Source organism: Impatiens glandulifera, chromosome 5 (genome assembly GCF_907164915.1).
Source record: "Impatiens glandulifera chromosome 5, dImpGla2.1, whole genome shotgun sequence".
NCBI classification, from domain to species: domain Eukaryota; kingdom Viridiplantae; phylum Streptophyta; class Magnoliopsida; order Ericales; family Balsaminaceae; genus Impatiens; species Impatiens glandulifera.
This window is the reverse complement of record NC_061866.1, coordinates 36901869-36909370: the sequence shown is the minus strand read 5'-3', so window position 1 is coordinate 36909370 and position 7502 is coordinate 36901869. Positions and strand designations below refer to the sequence as shown.

The 7502-nt window shown below is 30.1% G+C and overlaps 1 non-coding gene across 1 annotated transcript; it reads left to right on the top strand.

Moving 5' to 3' along the window:
• The first annotated feature begins 1598 nt into the window (after positions 1-1598).
• TRNAC-GCA lies at positions 1599-1670 on the top strand. The gene has a single exon. It is a non-coding gene; the product is annotated as a tRNA-Cys (tRNA).
• Positions 1671-7502: the final 5832 nt, after the last annotated feature.

Here is a 7502-nt window from a genome sequence, read left to right as displayed (position 1 = left end):
ATCTACGTCTAAAGCCGAATATAGGAAAATGACTATTTTAGTATAAGAACTATAGTGGGTTACTTATATCTTGATTATTTTAATTTTATTTAATTATTTTTAACAAGATCAAAATGTCACCAGTTCAAATCGATTGGGCCATTTATATCAAGTTTGTTTAATTATTTTTTTAACAAAATAGGGTAGAACATTTAAAAACATAATCAAACTTAAATTAGACTATGGGTGGACATATCTAGTCCTAACCTAATTCAAACTTAAATTAGACTATTTATGTAAGATACTTAGTTTATTAAGGGTGCATAGCTCAATGTAGAACATTTGACTGTTGATCAAGAGGTCACCAGTTAAGCCCTATTTATCAAAATTGTTTAATTTTTATAAAATTGAAATAGGGTAAAACATTTTAAAAAGACGATAGTCCTAACACAATCCAAACCCGAATTATACTATTTAGGTAAGATAAATATATATATAAATAAGGTGTATAGTTTAGTAGTAGAATATTTGACTACAAAATCAAAAAGTCACTAAATCAAATCGATTGGACCCTTCTTATTGACTTTGTTTAATTTCTTTGAACGAAATAGGATCAAAAGATCTCAAATTCAAATTGGTTGGGCTCTTATTATGGATTTTGTTTATTGTTTTTTTAACAAAATAGGGTAGAATATTTGAAAAAGATGATTATTAGGGATGAAATACTTAATTTTTTAAATATAAAAATAAGGTGTATAGTTTAGTGGCAGAACATTTGAAAAAAAAAATCAAAATGTCACCAATTCAATTTGGTTGGACCCTTTTTATTGAGTTTGTTTAATTATCTTTAACGAAATAGGATCAAAAGGTTACCAATTCAAATCGAATGGGCCCTTTTTTTATCGAGTTTGTTTAATTGATTTTAACTATATAAGGTATAAACTTTGAAATAGATAATCACAATTAGTGGTGAACATATCAAGTGTTTATATCGTGTCCTAACTCAGTTCAAACTAAAATTAGAATAATTTTATAAGAAAATTAATATTATAACATAAAAATAGGTGTATAAATATAGGGTCCATGCTCAATGGTAATAGAGTGTTTTACTACAAATCAAAATGTCCCAATTGGGCCCTTTTTATCGAGTTTGTTTAATTTATTTTAACATATATAGTGTAAACCATTTGCAAAAGATGATCACAACTAGGGTGCAAATATCAAAGATTTATTAGAGTTCAAATTCAATCCAAACATGAATTATATTATATATGTAACATACTTAACTTTTGATATATAAATATAAGGGGTATAGTTTAGTGGTAGAGAATTTGACTACAATTCAAAAGATAATCAATTATAACTGGTTCACCTCTTTTTTATCGAATTTGTTTAATTTTTTAACCAAATAGGTTGAAACAATTCAAATCAGTTGGGCCCTTTTTATCGATTTGTTTAATTATTTTTAAAAAAATATGGTAGAATTTTGAAAAAGATGACCACAACTATGGATGAGCATATTAAGAGTTTTTCCGAGTCCTAACCCTATTAAAACTTGAATTAGATTATTTATGTAAGATACTTAATTTCTTAATATAAAAATAAAATATATAAATATAGGGTCCATAGCTCAGTGGTAGAGCATTTGACTGCAGATCAAGAGGTCACCGGTTCGAACCCGGTTGGGCCCTTTTTAACTTTGTTCAAAAGATCACGAATTCAAATTGGTTAGACACTTTTTATCGAGTTTGTTTAATTATCTCTAACGAAACCTTTTTAACTTTGTTCAAAAGATCACGAATTCAAATTGGTTAGACACTTTTTATCGAGTTTGTTTAATTATCTCTAACGAAATAAGATCTTAGAATATTTTTATAAGAAAATTAATATTATAACATAAAAATATGTGTATAAATATAGAGTTCATAGCTCAATGGTATCAGTGTAATTTAATACAAATCAAAAGGCACCGATTGGACCATTTTTATCGGATTTATAGACACTCATTTTTTATTTTCAATTTTATAGTTTATACTTTTAATAAATTTGAGTCAATCCAAATTTCTCAAATTTATTCACGGGCTCATTGGACGATTAATTTTAAAGACAATTATTTTAGAACAATTGAGTTTTTGGAAATAATTTATTTTGGAATCTTAGTAAGTTAAGGTAGTAATTTGTCTAAGTTACAACACTTAGGGAAAGTTAATATACTTAGAATATTTAAGGTTTAATTTAATTAATTACTTGAGTATTTATAAAATCAAAAATTATAAAATATATATTAAAGTTTTTTTAAAGAAAATCGTATATTTTTGTATTTTGTTTTCATTAATTAGTTTAGTTCTTTTTTTTATTTAATTATATTAAGTTAGATTAGTTTAATTAAGTTTGTTATTTTTTATTCCTTCAAAGTATGATTAAATAGAATTATTTTATTTAAAAAAGGAACAATCATTTTGTTTTCTCTTTTATTATTAATTAGTTAGTTGTTAATTAATAATTTTGTATTTTCAATTAATCCTTTTTTTTTTTTTTTTTTTTTGTAAGATTTTGAAGAAATGATTGAAAAAAAAAAGAGGAGGAGAAAAAACGTTGGAGAGTGAGAATTGAAGAGGGAGTTTGAAGACTTTGTCATTTTTTTAATTTAAAAATTAAATGACAAAGTGTTACATCATTTTTAATAATATCTTAAATCCAATCATATTGGATAAAACTTGACATTTAGTGACATGTCAAGTATAGACTGCTCCATTTAAAATATGTTAACATATTTTTAAATGGAACTTCATTCCAAGGTTAAGTGTGTTAAATGTGCCTTGGGCCCTAGGGTTTCCTTTGTGAATTCCCTATAAATACCACCCTTGTGCACTTGCAAAAAAAAAAACCTTCTTTTTGGTGCCATTGGGCTGCCCCATTTGGATAACCTCCCTAAGTAATCACCAATTAGAAATTGGTCATAAGATTTCTTAGGGCTTTAGGTTTGTCAATCATTCGAAATCAAGAACAGTCCCTTTGTAAGTTATTGTTTTTTCATTCCATTTTGTCTTTATCTTTACATTAATATTATGATTTGTCTTTGCTTTTTCTTTATATAATGTGATTGTGTTCATAAATTGCCAGCTTAGGTCTTTTATTCATTTATTCTTCCATGTAAATATGTAAAATAACAATGACTTTGTAAATAACTAAAACATAACAACAAAAAAACACAGAAAACAAAAAATTAAGCAAGGATCTTTGATCAAAACATTTTCTTTAAAACTAAAATCTAACATTAAAAAAAAACAATTTGCTTTCATTTGATCCATTTGTTTTTTATTTTATGATTGTTAGAATTATAATTCTTGTGTATATAAGTGTTCAATTACATGTTTTTTTTGGAAATTTTAATGCAATTTGGGATTCATTTGGATCACCAAAAGTTAGTTAGATTAGGATCAGGTCGAATAATCAGAAGAACAACAAGTCTGTTTCTTTAGCAACGCTTATGACCGAAAAAACTAGCCTTGAGATGCATTGAAAGAGTCTCTGACTGATAAATATGCACCCTGAAGCGTACACGGGTGCCAACCGACCAAGGAGCTTCTCTACACGCAAAAGCCGACTCCTTCTCGACGCTTTCAGCGCTTCTGAATGCTTCTGTGCACACAAGACCGAGAAAACTAGCCTAGTTCTATGCCTGTGCTGATTTTTCTGACGCTCAGGACCCTCAAACTAGACCCAAGCCTCTCTTCTAACTGAGAAAACCTAGCCCTAGGTTAAACTTTTCTCACACTCGGTTCCTTTAGATCTCCTTAGGATTATTTTCTTTATTATTTTATTTTCTTTCTTTTATTAGCCTCTTTGAGCTATAATTTGCATCCAAGGAGGACCTACTGTCCGTTTAGGACCGAATAGGGGAGCTGTTGTTGGCCAATGACCGATGTTGACTGCACATGGCAACCGAGGACCAACGCTTGCTGCCCCCGATGACCGGGGACTGTTGTTTGCTGCTGTTGACCAAAGACTGACACTTACTGCACTTGGCGACTGAAGACCAATGTTTGTTGCACTTGGAGACCGAAGACCAGGGCTTACTACACTTGGCGACTGAGGATTGATGAACTGGACGAAGACCGACGTTTGATGTACCCGACGACCGAGGACTGTTGTTGTATGCTGCCATTGATTGAAGACTGACACTTGCTGCACATGGAGACCGACATTGGTTGCATCCGACCGAGCCGGATCCAATTCTGGACCGAGGGATAAGTTCTCGACCTTAGAAGCTTAGCCACTGCCCATTTTTTTATCTTCTATTTTCTTTAGACTTAAGTTTGTTTGTTTGACATTTTTTATTTGCTTAGTTAAGGGTTCGTGCCTTGCTTGATCCTAGGTTAGGATAAAATTTTAAAATTAAACTCTAACTAAAATTGAACCTAGCCCTAACTTAGACTATATTTTTTCTTAGACTTAGGACTTTTTTGAACTACAAATATATTTTTTTTTATAAAAACCCCAAAAATAATAAAAATTTAGAGCCTTTAAATAATTCACTAAAAGTTCTTAAAAATCAATTTAGATATAAGACAACAAAAAATTGGAACATGAATGTGAAAATGTAAGGGGATCACTATTGCCTCCTTCCCTTCTTCTTCCTCTGTTTTTCTTCTCGATTTCTTCCCTTCTTTGCAGAATGTTCTCTCTAGCAGTGGTGAAATGAGCAACATTCTTAGAATTTGCTTGTTTAATTAAATTTCTGATTGGGCAGGACTAAAGGCCCAACAATTGTTACTAGGTTTTTCAGATTATTAAAGTTTGTAAACTTTGAATAATATTATTAAAATTGAGTCATCAAGCCATTAAAAATAACATTGTACAATTAAACAAGTTCTAGGATAAAATTGTATCAATTAATAGTTTAGGAGCTAGAATTGAATAATATATCTAAGGGCCAACTTTTTTTTTGGTGGGGGGGAAACGACTTAAAGTCATTTCATTAAAAATGCTCAAAAACGGGAAAAAAATCACGAGTTTAAGAGATCATTCTAGACAGGTCTAAAATAATTTTGAATTCGTAACATTCTGAATAAAAGTAAAAAAGATAAAAACGTAAATGAATTATCTAATTACAATGCTTTCAATTCTAGTGAGTTCAAAAAACGGTAAATTCCAATTCTTGTAAATATTTCAGTTCTGCTTCGTGCTTGGAATTATTCTCCACGTTTCCGCGAGGGCGCTATAATACAATACAATATCTTTCCATAACTCTTCAACGCTCCTGCGGGTTCTGTCATATACCCTTGCATGCCGTTCTTGCCAAATGTTATACATCACTGCTCCAAAGCCGCACTTGAACACGCTTGTTGCAAATCTATTTCCCTTGGTTTTGAGTAGTGTTGCTTCTTTGATTTCATTTCATTCGTTTGGGAAATTAATCGACTCCGGGCTTTTATAGAATCTGTCCCAAAGCTCCGAAGCAATATAACAGCTCCCGAATAGGTGATCTATGATTTCTTCATTTCCTCTATGCAGAGGAAACGAAAATATATAGACCAGATTGGAAAAAAATAAATCTAGAGGCTTAGGTTGGATTTGTGATTTGAATGAAAAAGTTGTTTTTACCTTCTCACGAATTTTCAACCGGAAGTGATTATTTTAATTCGGCTTCTTCAACTTAATTTTGAGGAGATTTCTTGATTTCAATTTTAAAAATACCATACTGCAAACACTACCAAGGTAGTCTAGTGATAAAAATCGGTTTAAGACACATAAATATCACGGTTCGATTCCATCTGGAAGCGCTTTGAGTTTAAGCGTGACCATAGATGTGAAACTTTAAGAACATATAATCTCTTATTCTTTTTCTCATCTATTTGGATTATTTTGTTGTTTCAATAGAATAAAAGCCACTAATTTGAAATTCCAAGATTTAAGGAAATTTCGATAACACCCAATTTCTAATTCTTTTCTATATTGGATTTGGATCATGCCGCGATTTAATCGAATATCAGCCACTTATTTTTCGATATATATGAGAATTTCAACTAATTTTGACAAAAGAAATTGTTGTAATATTGAGTTTAAATTTTAATTTTGAATTCGCTGAGTATTGAAAAGTTGCCCTAACATGTGCATTATGATTTAATGGTACAACTTGTGTTCGGGGCAATTGTAGTGCGAATGGACTGTATCGTTGTGTTATTTGATTGGTTAGTTCGATCATATCTTTATAGACACTGCCTCAATCCAATGGTATCAAATGAGGTAGTGACACGTGTTCAAGAAAGAAAGCAAAAATAGGAAATGAGGGAGGACAATCTTCTCTTTATTTACTTGGGTCACTAACTCATTGAATACCATTAAATTGAGTCAATGACAAGGGTGGGTATCGAATATTAGCCACTTATTTTTCAATATATATGAGAATTTCAACTAATTTAAAATAATTTTGAAAAAGAATTTGTTCTAATTTAAAATAATTTTGAAAAAGAATTTGTTGTAATATTGAATTTAAATTTTAATTTTGAATTCGTTGAGTATTGAAAAGTTGTCATAACATGTGCACTATAATTTAATAGTACAACTTGTGTTCAGGGCAATTGTAGTGACATATTAGGGTTCCACTTCATTTGTTTCGCGAATGGACTGTAACGTTGTGTTATTTGATTAGTTAGTTCGATCATATACTTATAGTGACGCATGTTCAAAGAAGAAAGCAAAAATAGGAAATGAGAGAGGGCAATCTTCTCTTTATTTACATGTGTCACTAACTCATTGAATACCATTGAATTGAGCCAATGACAAGGACAGTTAGGAGTGTTATTTGGTGTGTTAGATAGGATGCAGTGTGGACGACATAGAAGATGCTAAGGGCATGTCCTGGTCAAGCCATAACATATTATTTCAAAATTCCATGAAATCTTATTTTCTCCGAACTGATGTTGGATTAGGATGACTTTTGAAGGGTTATTTTACAAACTCTTTAATAACATATATTTTAAATTATTGAGAAATTTCCTCCTCACAAATCTTATCTTTTAAATTTGTTGGCATCGAAATTTAGTTTTTCATCAAATTTTAATATATTAATACAAATTTTGGTAATGTACTTTTCAACTAGACGTCCTCTTAACATTGTTTAAAAACCACACTAACTTTCACTATTTACACATTTGCTTCTAATTAATTATCATATCTGTAAATTATGATTTTATCTAACCAAAAAACACATTTATCATTGGATAATCCTTCAAATTTTAGAATTAGTAAACTGTAGGGTCTCCATCTCATAGGGAGTGAATTCAAATAGAGAATTTCATTTATCTTTCAAAATTTCAATAATCCTTGCAATGCATTTTCAATTGATCAGATCATAACCTGCAAAAAACAATATATTCATTACCATGCAAAGTATCCTACCAAATGAAAATATGTGTCCTTAGTCCTGATTTTGTATAAGTTTGTATTTGTTAAAAGTTGAATTTGCTATTAAAGGAAAAGAAGAAGAGTTGGTAAAACTTAAAAAAAATAAAAACAAA